The following is a 14,442-nucleotide window of genomic DNA, read 5'->3' on the forward strand; positions in this document are numbered from 1 at the left end:
CTTACGGTAGCGGTAAGCTGTCTAAACGTGCTTGTGCATGATTTCCCCATAGGAAACAATGGGGCAGATTCAGCTGGAAAAAACCTAACACCTGCAAAAAAGCAGCGTTCAGCTTCTAACGCAGCCCCATTGATTCCTATGGGGAAATAAAGTTTATGTCTACACCTAACACCCTAACATGAACCCTGAGTCTAAACACCCCTAATCTTACACTTATTAACCCCTAATCTGCCGCCCCCGACATAGCCGACATACCTGCATTTTATTATTAACCCCTAATCTGCCGCTCCGGACACCGCCACCACCTACATTATTCCTATGAAACCCTAATCTGCTGCCCCCAACATCGCCAACACCTACATTATATTTATTAACCCCTAATCTGCCCCCCCAACATCGCCGCAACCTACCTACACTTATTAACCCCTAATCTGCCGCCCCCATCGTCGCCGCTACTATATTAAATTTATTACCCCTAAACCTAAGTCTAGCCCCCCTAACTTAAATATAATTTAAATAAATCTAAATAAAATAACTACAATTAAAAAAATTGTTCCTATTTAAAACTAAATACTTACCTATAAAATAAACCAAAAGATAGCTACAATATAACTAATAGTTCCATTTGTATCTATCTTAGGGTTTATTTTTATTTTACAGGCAACTTTGTATTTATTTTAACTAGGTAAAATAGTAATTAAATAGTTATTAACTATTTAATAACTTCCTAGTTAAAACAAATACAAATTTACCTGTAAAATAAATCCTAACCTAAATTACAATTACACCTAACACTACACTATCATTAAATTAATTACATAAACTAACTACAATGAACTACAATTAAATTAAATAAACTAAAGTACAAAAAAACCCACTAAATTACAGAAAATAAAAAATAATTACAAGAATTTTAAACTAATTACACCTAATCTAATCCCCCTAAAAAAATAAAAAAGCCCCCCCAAAAAATTAAATTCCCTACCCTATACTAAATTACAAATAGCCCTTAAAAGGGCTTTTTGCGGGACATTGCCCCAAAGTAATTAGCTCTTTTACCTGTAAAAAAAAAATACAATACCCCCCAACATTAAAACCCACACTCCCAACCCTACTCTAAAACCCACCCAATCCCCCCTTAATAAAACCTAACACTACCCCCTTGAAGATCACCCTACCTTGAGACGTCTTCACCCAGCTGGGCACAAGTGGTCCTCCAGAGGGGCAGAAGTCTTCATCCGATCCAGGCAGAAGAGGACCTCCAGATGGGCAGAAGACTTCATCCAGGCGGCATCTTCTATCTTCATCCATCCGGAGCGGAGCGGGTCCATCTTGAAGCCATCCAACACTGAGCATCCTCTTCTTTCGATGGCTAAGACTGAAAGAAGGTTCCTTTAAATGAAGACATCCAAGATGGCGTCCCTTCAATTCTGATTGGCTGATAGGATTTTATCAGCCAATCGGAATTAAGGTAGGAAAAATCCTATTGGCTGATGCAATCAGCCAATAGGATTTAACTTCAATCCTATTGGCTGATCCAATCAGCCAATAGGATTGAGCTTGCATTCTATTGGCTGTTCCAATCAGCCAATAGAAAGCAATCTCAATTCTATTGGCTGATTGCAACAGCCAATAGGATTTTTCCTACCTTAATTCCGATTGGCTGATAGAATACTATCAGCCAATCTGAATTGAAGGGACGCCATCTTGGATGACGTCATTTAAAGGAACCTTCATTCAGTCTTAGCCGTCGGAAGAAGAGGATGCTCCGTGACGGATGGCTTCAAGATGGACCCACTCCGCTCCGGATGGATGAAGATAGAAGATGTCACCTGGTTGAAGCCTTCTGCCCATCTGGAGGTCCTCTTCTGCCCGGATTTGATGAAGACTTCTGACCCTCTGGAGGACCACGTGTGCCCGGCTGGGTGAAGACGACTCAAGGTAGGTTGATCTTCAAGGGGTTAGTGTTAGGTTTTATTAAGGGGGGATTGGGTGGGTTTTAGAGTAGGGTTGGATGTGTGGGTGGTGGGTTGTAATGTTGGGGGGTATTGTATTTTTTTTTTACAGGTAAAAGAGCTGATTACTTTGGGGCAATGCCCCGCAAAATGCCCTTTTAAGGGCTATTTGTAATTTAGTATAGGGTAGAGAATTTTATTATTTTAGGGGGCTTTTTTATTTTATTAGGGGTATTAGATTAGGTGTAATTAGTTTAAAATTATTGTAATTATTTTTTTATTTTCTGTAATTTAGTGTTTGTTTTTTTTGTACATAACTTCAGTTTATTTAATTTAATTGTAGTTAATTGTAGTTAGTTTATGTAATTAATTTAATGATATTGTAGTGTTAGGTGTAATTGTAATTTAGGTTAGAATTTATTTTACAGGTAAATTTGTAGTTATTTTAACTAGGTAGCTATTAAATAGTTAATAACTTTTTAATAACTATTGTACCTAGTTAAAATAAATACAAAGTTGCCTGTAAAATAAATATAAACCCTAAGATAGATACAAATGTAACTATTATTTATATTGTAGCTATCTTAGGGTTTATTTTATAGGTAAGTATTTAGTTTTAAATAGGATTAATTTATTTAATTGCAGTAATTTAATTTCGCTTTATTTAAATAGGTAGTTTATGTGTGTCAGTGTACTTTTTATCACTTTAGTTAAGAGTTTTATGTTACGGCGTTAGCCCATAAAATTCTTAACTACTGACTTTTAAATGCGGAGAGGGTCTACCGCTCACTTCTTCCAAGACTCATAATACCGGCGTTAGGCAAGTCCCATTAAAAAGATAGGATACGCAATTGACGTAAGGGGATTTGCGGTAAGCTCGAGTCGCGGAAGAAAAGTGAGCGGTAGATCCTCTCCTGCCAGACTCGTGATACCAGCGGGCGTTAAAAAGCCGTTTGTGTGCAGGAAGTTATGATGAGTTACTGCAGAGCCAGCCTTCACAGGGAACCACTGAAATCTACTTCATTTGCTTACCAACATGTCAAACGGGCTTGTGGAATGCATTTAAAGCCATATCATAAATTGCAGAAGAAAGATTCATCTTTAGAAATAAAATCTTATAGAGGCATACATCTGAACAATCAAAGCCGCTCTAAGGAAGAGAAATTTAACAATACTACAAATAATTGTTTGACCTCTAGTGATAATCCATCTTGTCAGCCACTTGGAACAATTTAACCAAATACTATGTGCAATACAGTGGGAATAAACCCTGGAAACAGTTATGAGGTTAGGGCCAAGAATTTTCAACCTGAAACAATTCACAGGGGTGACGAGGGGGAGAGCTCATTGGATATCTGTGCAATTATAAAACCCGGAAATACAAAGGAGAAGGTTGCCTTTTTTGCCGAAACATCATTGCCGCAACAATAGAAACAATACAATTAAATTAAAAAAACAATGGGGATATGAGAGGAAGAGCTGCTAAGAGACTAAAATAATTGGTGGATCTTAAGAGAGTGAAGAATCAACTAGAACAAAGCAGGAAGTTTAGAAAAAGTGCTTCCTGTCAGAATCTTTTACAAATGGAGTTGAAAATTGCTCTGTTAACTATATTTCAGATAGTGATGGCATGCTTCCAGGGAGACCGCTTTCTGTCATAGAGATGGTAGCTTTTCTAGAACAGAGAGCATGGGATTTACTTTCTGATTGTCCTAAAACTTTCACCAATCCTACTTCTTCAAAACAAAATGGAACTTCCAGATGTATATTTCCTTCACCTGGATGGGACTTGGAGCTTGTGAAGTACAATCTGATAATGGTGTTTCTGAGAAGGGTGAGCAAATGAGTGAATCTGTGTGCATCTTAGAAATGGTTTCTAAACTTGAATCTGAATGCTTAAGGCGCAAGAATGAACAGGTTTCCGGGGACTTTCAAGGATCAACAGCTTTCAAAGGAATGTTGGAAGGATGTTGTTAGCAAGTGGCTCACAACCCAATACAAAATCCCTCCAAAAGTACCTTCTTCAGATCAGGATGTAGAGGAAAGTAAAGCAGCTTCTGTCATGTAAGATCATAACCCTCAAAACAAAGAAGACTCTCTCACTGTTAATTCATGGGTAAAGCATGTACGTGTGAGTATCTGTATTTTTTTAAGTGTCTTGCCTAATCTGTATATCCTGTATATTATTTTTCTAAAAAGCAAATTTTAAACATATGGGGCTTGAAGCATTGAAAAGTGTATTATTGGTTTAACTGGATAACAATAAAATGAGACATGCACAAGTGTCTGAAATGCTGTGACAAGTGAATAAGTGTGGTGATTGATTGTATAGTGACAGAGTATATGGAGGAAATTGTCTGGCTTTACTACAATAAAAATGTGCATTCTAAATCTTGCTACCTTCTCTCGTTTTATAGGTGTAATTATTTGAAATTTGTATTACGTAATGCACTTTTTATTATAGTATTTGTAAAATGCAGTTTTTTCTTTTTGTTTGTTTTATATATACTTTGTCATTTGTTTGCTTTTAGGGTAATGTTAGCTTTACATGTGGGTTTGGATATCTGGCCTTTATATTTATGAATTTTTTTTTTTCTCATTTCCTTTTACTTTTACTTGTCACATTTGTAGACAACAGTTGAACCTTAAACACTTTACTGTGTGAGTTGATATCATTTTTTTTTTAAATTTACATTTCCATTGCTTTTTAATCATGTGAATTGTTAAGATGTGCCATGTACATATAATAAAATGTTATTAACGCGATCATGTTAACAACCACTAAATGCAAACCTGGCTGGATCATTTCCAGGCTCTAAATAATGCAGATGTACAGGCTGTGAGATTTATTTTACAATTTTTTATAGCTTTTTGTCCCATTTTAGTCATCTGAAATTGAAACCTTAGCAGGAGATAAAGGTGACCCACGTCTCGCCCAAAATTATATATTTAACTGGCTGTGTTGTCTGTAGTTTAATTTGAAACTATTGAACACTTAAGGACACTTGTGGCATGAGGGTTTGCATCTTCTTGCATACATTTAGCTTCATCCATATAAAAAAGTGGAGCTTACAAAACCCTTTAAACTATTGTAGATTTATTGCTGAACACATATCCAAAAGTATCTTGACCATTTTGGTTGTATTGGTCATTGTGAAGTTTTTGTGCTGCTTACATCTGATCTCAGTACAATTTAAAGAGCACTTCAGAGTTTAAGGAGACATGTTTTCTGTGTTGATGAGCTTCCAGAACATGTAAATTCTATCTTCTATGTTATTTATGTTAAAAAAAAAAGGGAGAAAAAAAAGTAATTCCTGGAATCAACTCGTTTAGTATTTGTGGATCTATTTGGTGTATATGTGCCTTGTTAGCTATAATCCTAGGTGAGTGTTTATTGGTCATTATTTTTAAAAATGATGCATACCTTACCTTGTGCACTACTCAAGTGGATATAAAAAGTCTACACACCCCTGTTAAAATGTCAGGTTTTTGTGATGTAAAAAAATGAGACAAAGATAAGTCATTTCAGACCTTTTTCTACCTTTAATGTGACCTATAAACTGTACAACTCAATTGAAAAACAAACTGAAATCTTTTAGGTAAAGGAAAATAAAAAAACTAAAATAATATGGTTGCATAAGTGTAAACACCCTTAAACTAATTATTTATTGAAGCATCTTTTGATTTTATTACAGCACTCAGTCTGTTGGGTTATGAGTCTATCAGCATGGCACATCTTGACTTGGCAAGATTTGCCCACTCTTTTTTGCAAAAACACTCTAAATCTGTCAGAATGCAAGGGCATCTCCTGTGCACAGCCCTCTTCAGATCACCCCACAGATTTTCAATCAGACTCAGGTCTGGGCTCTGGCTGGGCCATCCCAAAACTTTAATCTTCTTCTGGTGAAGCCATTCCTTTGTTGATTTGGATGTATGCTTTGGGTCGTTGTCATGCTGAAAGATGAAGTTCCTCTTCATGTTCCGCTTTCTAGCAGAAGCCTGAAGGTTTTGTGCCAATATTGTCTGGTATTTGGAACTGTTCATTATTCCCTCTACCTTGACAAAGGCCCCAGTTCCAGCAAGAAAAACAGCCCCAAAGCATGATGCTGCCACCACCATGCTTCACTGTGGGTATGGTGTTCTTTTGGTAATATACAGTGTTGCTTTTGCGCCAAACATATCTTTTGGAATTATGGCCAAAAAGTTCAACTTTAGTTTCATCAGACCAGAACACCTTTTGCAATATGCTTTTAGGAAACTTCAGATGTGTTTTTGCAAAATTTAGCCGGGCTTGGATGTTTTTTTTTGTAAGAAAAGGCTTTCGTCTTGCCACTCCGTAGCCCAGACATATGAAGAAGGCTTCCGTCTTGCCACCCCGTAGCCCAGACATATGAAGAATATGGGCGATTGTTGTCACATGTACCACACAGCCAGTACTTGCCAGATATTCCTGCAGCTTCTTTAATGTTGCTGTAGGCCTCTTGGCAGCCTCCCAGACCAGTTTTCTTCTCGTCTTTTCATCAATTTTGGAGGGACATCCAGTTCTTGGTAATGTCACTGTTGCACCATATTTTCTTCACTTGATGGAGACTGTCTTAACTGTGTTCCATGGTATATCTAATGCCTTGGAAATTCCTTTGTACCCTTCTCCTGACTGATACCTTTTAACAATGAGATCCCTCTGTTGCTTTAGAAGCTCTCTGCGGACCATGGCTTTTGCTGTAGGATGCGACTAACAAAATATCAGGAAAGACCTACTAGAACAGCTGAACTTTATTTGGGGTTAATCAGAGGCAATTTAAATGATGACAGTTGTGTACTGACTACTATTTAACATGATTTTGAATGTGATTGCTTAATTCTGAACACAGCTACATCCCCAGTTATAAAAGGGTGTTCACACTTATGCAACCATATTATTTTATTTTTTTATTTTTATTTCCCTTTATCTAAAAGATTTCAGTTTGTTTTTCAATTGAGTTGTGTAGTTTATAGGTTACATTAAAGGTGGAAAAAGTTCTGAAATTATTTATCTTTGTCTCATTTTTTATATATAATAACAGAAACCTGACATTTTAACAGGGGTGTGTAGACTTTTTATATCCACTATATATACTGTATATATATATATAAAAAGGTATATATATATACCTTGCTTTTAAAGTAAAATATATATATTTAATTCCTACCTTTCACAAACTGTAACCTACATTTAAAGGTGAGCATTGTATCATGAGATTATCACACAATTTCTAAGTTATTAAATAACAAAACGAGCACTTCTAATTATTTTATATTTGTTTTAATAATAAAAAAGTTTGATTTATGTCTGATAAGAAATTGGTCCATGTCACCTGCTTTTTAGGGACATTTTTATCCGTACAATCCTGTTGATGGCACCAGGACACTTCTACACACTAGCTACATGTGCAAGCAGACATGAAAATATACATATTACTAAAAGGACATTAAATACTAAATACATTTCATGCACCTCCCTCTAACTATGGGTGCTGCTATTTTGAAACCTAAGCTTTACTGCAGGTATCTGATGTGGAATTGCTGCACATACACAAACACCTCAGCACTGGAAGGCAATGGATGCTAGAATTCATCATGGCAGCACTCATGACTCTAGGGAGGTGGAGGATAACTTCAGTACTATGATTATACAATTTATTTGAAGTTGAATGACCATTTAAGGTTAAAGAGCTGCAATGATGGACATACATTAAATAATTACTATTTCAGTGTCAGTGTAAACATAATGTTGTTCGTGTGTGATTCTTTAAATAATTGTATTGTATTTATAGAGTCTATAATTAAAAGCCAAACGGCTAGATTACGAGTTTTGCGTTATGAGGGGTGCGGTGCTAACTTGCGCACGTTATCCTCACCGCTGACTTCCCTACAGCGCTGGTATTACAGGTTTTCAGAAACCCGGCGGTAAAAGGCAAGAAGTGAGCGTAGAGCAAAATTGAGCTCCATACCGCACTTCAATACCAGAGCTGCTTAAGTCAGTGGTGAGCTGTTTGTACGTGTTGGTGCACGATTTCCCCATAGACATCAATGGGGAGAGCCGGCTGAAAAAAAGTCTAACACCTGCAAAAAAGCAGCGTAAAGCTCAGTAACGCAACCCCATTGATTCCTATGGGGAAACACATTTTATGTTTACACCTAACACCCTAACATGAACCACGTGTCTAAACACCCCTAATCTTACACTTATTAACCCCTAATCTGCTGCCCCCGACATCGACGCCAACTACATTAATATTATTAACCCCTAATCTGCCGCTCCGGACATCGCCACCACTATATAAACATATTAACCCCTAAACCGCCGCACTCCCACATCACAAACATTAGTTAAATATTATTAACCCCTAATCTGCCCTCCCTAACATCACCACCACCTACCGACATTTATTAACCCCTAATCTGCCACCCCCAACGTCGCCGCCACTATTTTAAAGTTATTAACTCCTAACCCTAAGTCTAACCCTAACCCCCCTAACTTAAATATAATTAAAATAAATCTAAACAAAACTTACTATTAATAACTAAATAATTCCTATTTAAAACTAAATACTGACCTGTAAAATAAACCCTAAGCTAGCTACAATATAACTAATAGTTACATTGTAGCTAGCTTAGGTTTTTTTTTATTTCACATGCAAGTTTGTATTTATTTTAACTAGGTAGAATAGTTACTAAATAGTTATTAACTATTTAATAACTACCTAGCTAAAATAAATACAAATTGACCTGTAAAATAAATCCTAACCTGCCTTACAATAAAACCTAACCTAACCCTACAATTAAATAAATTCCCTAAATTAAATACAATTAACTAAATTCAATACAATTAGCTAAATTACAAATCAAACCCCCACTAAATTACAGAAAATAAAAAACAAATTACAAGATCTTTAAACTAATTACACCTAATCTAATAGCCCTATCAAAATAAAAAAAGCCCACCCAAAATAAAAAAAAACCTAGCCTAAACTAAACTACCAATAGCCCTTAAAAGGGTCGTTTGTGGGGCATTGCCCCAAAGAAATCAGCTCTTTTACCTGTCAAAAAAAATACAAACAACCACCCCAACAGTAAAACCCACTAACTAAAAAAACCTAAGCTCCCCATTGCCCTGAAAAGGGCATTTGGATGGGCATTGCCCTTAAAAGGGCATTTAGCTCTATTGCAGCCCAAACCCCTAATTTAAAAATAAAACCCACCCAATACACCCTTAAAAAATCCCAACACTAACCCCCAAAGATCCACTTACAGTTTGAAGAGCTACCATCCATCCTCAACGAAGCCGGCAGAAGTGGTCCTCCAGATGGGCAGATGTCTTCACCCAGATGGCATCTTCTATCTTCATCCTTCCGACGTGGAGCTTGTCCATCTTCAAGACATCCGGCACAGAGCATCCTCTTCAATCAATGGCTTCTTCTACAATGAAGGTTCCTTTAAATGACATCATCCAAGATGGCGTCCCTTACATCCCGATTGGCTGATAGAATTCTATCAGCCAATCGGAATTAAGGTTGAACAAATCCTATTGGCTGATTGGAACAGCCAATAGAATGCGAGCTCAATCCTATTGGCTGATTGCATCAGTCAATAGGATTTTTTCAACCACAATTCCGATTTGCTGATAGCCAATCGGAATCTAAGGGATGCTATCTTGGATGACGTCATTTAAATGAACCTTCATTGTAGAAGAAGCTGTCTATTGAAGAGGATGCTCCCTGCCGGATGTCTTGAAGATGGAGCCGCTCCACGTCGGAAGGATGAAGATAGAAGATGCCGTCTGGGTGAGGCCTTCTGCTTGTCTGGAGGACCACTTCTGCCGGCTTCGTTGAGGATGGATGGTAGCTCTTCAAACTGTAAGTGGATCTTTGGGGGTTAGTTTTGGGATTTTTTAAGGGTGTATTGGGTGGGTTTTATTTTTAGATTAGGGGTTTGGGCTGCAATAGAGCTAAATGCCCTTTTAAGGGCAATGCCCATCCAAATGCCCTTTTCAGGGCAATGGGGAGCTTAGGTTTTTTTAGTTAGTGGGTTTTACTGTTGGGGTGGTTGTTTGTATTTTTTAGGCTAGGTTTTTTTATTTTGGGTGGGCTTTTTTATTTTGATAGGGCTATTAGATTAGGTGTAATTAGTTTAAAGATCTTGTAATTTGTTTTTTATTTTCTGTAATTTAGTGTGTTTTTTTGTAATTTAGCTAATTGTATTGAATTTAGTTAATTGTATTTAATTTAGGGAATATATTTAATTGTAGGGTTAGGTTAGGTTTTATTCTAAGACAGGTTAGGTTTTATTTTACAGGTAAATTTGTATTTATTTAGCTAGGTAGTTAGTAAATAGTTAATAACTATTTAGTAACTATTCTACCTAGTTAAAATAAATACAAACTTGCCTGTAAAATAAAAATAAAACCTAATCTAGCTACAATGTAACTATAAGTTATATTGTAGCTAGCTTAGGGTTTATTTTACAGGTAAGTATTTCGTTTTAAATTGGAATTATTTAGGTAATGATAGTAATTTTTTATTTAGATTTATTTTAATTATATTTAAGTTAGTGGGTGTTAGGGTTAGGGTTAGACTTAGATTTAGGGGTTAATAAATTTAGTATAGTTGCGGCGACATTGGGGCGGCAGATTAGGGGTTAATAAATGTAGGTAGGTGGTGGCGATGTTAGGGGCGGCAGATTAGGGGTTAATAATATTTAACTAGTGTTTGTGAGGTGGGAGTGCGGCGATTTAGGGGTTAATATGTTTATTATAGTGGCAGCGATGTTGGGAGTGGCAGATTAGGGGTTAATAATTTTATTTTAGTGTTTGCGATGCGGGAGGGCCTCGGTTTTAGGGGTTAATAGGTAGTTTATGGGTGTTAGTGTACTTTTTAGCACTTTAGTTATGAGTTTTATGCTACAGCTTTGTAGTGTAAAACTCATAACTACTGACTTTAGAATGCGGTACGAATCTTGACAGGATAGGGTGTATCTCTCACTTTTTGGCCTCCAACGACAAGCTTGTAATACCGGTGCTATGGAAGTCCCATTGAAAAAAGACTATACGCAATTTGCATAAGTTGATTTGCGGTAAGGCCAAAAAAGTGTGCGGTGCCCCTAAATCTGCAAGACTCGTAATACCAGCGGTAGTGAAAAAGCAGTGTTATAACCTGATAACGCTGCTTTTTCACTATAACACAAAACTTGTTATCTAGCCGTTATAACCTGATAACGCTGCTTTTTCACTATAACACAAAACTTGTTATCTAGCCGTTAGTGATGTCGTGAATAGTTCGCCGGCGAATAGTTCACGGCAAACATAGCTTGTTCATATGCGATGTTCGATCCGCCCCCTATTCGTCATCATTGAGTAAACTTTGACCCTGTACCTCACAGTCAGCAGACACATTCCAGCCAATCAGCAGCAGACCCTCCCTCCCAGACCCTCCCACCTCCTGGACAGCATCCATTTTAGATCCATTCGGAAGCTGTATTCTTAGTTAGAGGAGGGATAGTGTAGCTGCTGCTGATTTAATAGGGAAATATATAGCTAGGCTAGTGTATTCAGTGTCCACTACAGTCCTGAAGGACTCATCTGATCTCTGCTGTAAGGACAGCACCCCAAAAAGCTCTTTTTAGGGTAGAACATCAGTCTGATTTTTTTTTTTCTGTGTAATCTAATTGCAGTTGCCTGCCTGCCAGCATGTGTGTCAGGCTCACAGCGTATACTGTGACCACTCATATCTGGTGTAACAGCAGTGTACATTTAAAAAAAACAACACTTTTTTGACTGTGAAATAATAGCAGACAGCTGCCACTACCCAAGATGGCCACCAATAAGGCGGATGGGGAGGGTTAGAGAGCTGTTTTAAGGGGGATCAGGGAGGTTGGGGGCTAAGGGGGATACTACACCACAGCATATGTAAATATGCTAAAAAAATAAATTAAAAACCTTTTATTTTAGTACTGGCAGACTTTCTGCCAGTACTTAAGATGGCGGGGACAATTATGGGGTGGGGGAGGGAAGGGAGCTGTTTGGGAGGGATCAGGGGGTCTGATGTGTCAGTTGGGAGGCTGATCTCTACATTAAAGCTAAAATTAACCCTGCAAGCTCCCTACAAACTACCTAATTAACCCCTTCACTGCTAGCCATAATACACGTGTGATGTGCAGCAGCATTTAGCGGCCTTCTAATTACCAGAAAGCAACGCCAAAGTCATATATGTCTGCTATTTCTGAACAAAGGCGATCCCAGAGAAGCATTTACAACAATTTGTGCCATAATTGCACAAGCTGTTTGTAAATAATTTCAGTGAGAAACCTAAAATTGCAAAAAATTTAAGTTTTTTTTTAAATTTGATCGCATTTGGCGGTGAAATGGTGGCATTAAATATACCAAAATGGGCCTAGATCAATACTTTGGGTATCAGGGGGATCAGGGAGGTTGGGGGCTAAGGGGGATACTACACCACAGCATATGTAAATATGCTAAAAAAATAAATTAAAAACCTTTTATTTTAGTACTGGCAGACTTTCTGCCAGTACTTAAGATGGCGGGGACAATTATGGGGTGGGGGAGGGAAGGGAGCTGTTTGGGAGGGATCAGGGGGTCTGATGTGTCAGTTGGGAGGCTGATCTCTACATTAAAGCTAAAATTAACTCTACAAGCTCCCTACATGCTTCCTAATTAACCCCTTCACTGCTGGGCATAAAACACGTGTGGTGCGCAGTAGCATTTAGCAGCCTTCTAATTACCAAAAAGCAACACCAAAGCCATATAAGTCTGCTATTTCTGAACAAAGGGGATCCCAGAGAAGCATTTACAACCATTTATGCCATAATTGCATAAGTTGTTTGTAAATAATTTCTGTGAGAAACCTAAAGTTTGTGAAAAGTGAACATTTTTTTTTTTTATTTGATCGCATTTGGCGGTGAAATGGTGGCATGAAATATACCAAAATGGGCCTAGATCAATACTTTGGGATGTCTTCTAAAAAAAAATATACATGTCAAGGGATATTCAGGTATTCCTGACAGATATCAGGGTTCCAATGTAACTAGCGCTAATTTTGAAAAAAAGTGGTTTTGAAATAGCAAAGTGCTTCTTGTATTTATTTCCCTATAACTTGCAAAAAAAGCAAAGAACATGTTAACATTGGGTATTTCTAAACTCAGGACAAAATTTAGAAACTATTTAGTATGGTTGTTTTTTGGTGGTTGTAGATTTGTAACAGATTTTGGGGGTCAAAGTTAGAAAAAGTGTGGTTTTTTCCATTTTTTCCTCATATTTTATAATGTTAGGTGATTTATGCCCTTTATGGATTAAAACCAGACTCTGCATCAAATATGTAATTTCCCATGGGAGTTTTGCCATGGATCCCCCTCCGGCATGCCACAGTCCAGGTGTTAGTCCCCTTGAAACAACTTTTCCATCACTATTGTGTCCAGAAAGAGTCCCTGTGGGTTTTAAAATTCGCCTGCCTATTGAAGTCAATGGCGGTTTGCCCGGTTCGCCCGTTCACGAACATTTGTGGAAGTTCGCATTCGCCAACCCAAATTTTTATGTTCACAACATCACTACGAGCCGTATATTTGGGAATCTGAATATAAATAACAATACCAAAAAAAAATACAAAAAAAATAATACAGATAGTTTAACCAATTTAAAACATATATGATGCTTATGGATTGGAAGGCTATAAAAAGTGGATCAAAAACACAAAAGGGAAATATAAAGGTAGGACAGATATAATAATAATAACTAGTATTTATATAGCGCCGTTCTCCCAGAATTAATCAAATCGTCAGCTGAATAGTAATAGTTGTTATTATTACCCAATTTAATGGTACTCATTTTATTGACCTCAGAAGGATTAAGGGCTGAGTTGGCCCTGCCGGGATTTGAACCAGTGACAATGGATCTTTTAAAAAAGTTTTTTTTGTAGTTAGGCCATTTACCAACTGAGCTACCTCACCAGCATTAATATATAGATGATAGATGATAGATAGATAGATAGATAGATAGATAGATAGATAGATAGATAGATAGATAGATAGATAGATAGATAGATAGATATAGATTAGATTAGATAGATAGATAGATAGATAGATAGATAGATAGATAGATAGATAGATAGATAGATAGATAGATAGATAGATAGATAGATAGATAGATAGATGATAGATAGATAGATAGATAGATAGATAGATGATAGATAGATAGATAGATAGATAGATAGATAGATAGATAGATAGATAGATAGATAGATGGAAAGATCGATAGAAAGATAGATATATATATATATATATATAGATAGGTTAGATAGATATATTAGATAGATGGATAGATAGATTAGATAGATTATAGATAGATAGATAGATAGATAGATAGATAGATAGATAGATAGATAGATGATATATTAGATGATAGATAGATAAATAGATAGGGGAATAGATAGATAGAAGA

At 36.8% G+C, this 14,442-nt stretch overlaps 1 pseudogene; it reads left to right on the plus strand.

Moving 5' to 3' along the window:
- The first annotated feature begins 2,927 nt into the window (after positions 1-2,927).
- On the plus strand, positions 2,928-3,994 carry LOC128661727 (F-box only protein 34-like; annotated as a pseudogene).
- The last annotated feature ends 10,448 nt before the right edge of the window (positions 3,995-14,442 follow it).

The sequence above is a fragment of the Bombina bombina genome, chromosome 5, assembly GCF_027579735.1.
Source record: "Bombina bombina isolate aBomBom1 chromosome 5, aBomBom1.pri, whole genome shotgun sequence".
In the NCBI taxonomy this organism is placed as follows: domain Eukaryota; kingdom Metazoa; phylum Chordata; class Amphibia; order Anura; family Bombinatoridae; genus Bombina; species Bombina bombina.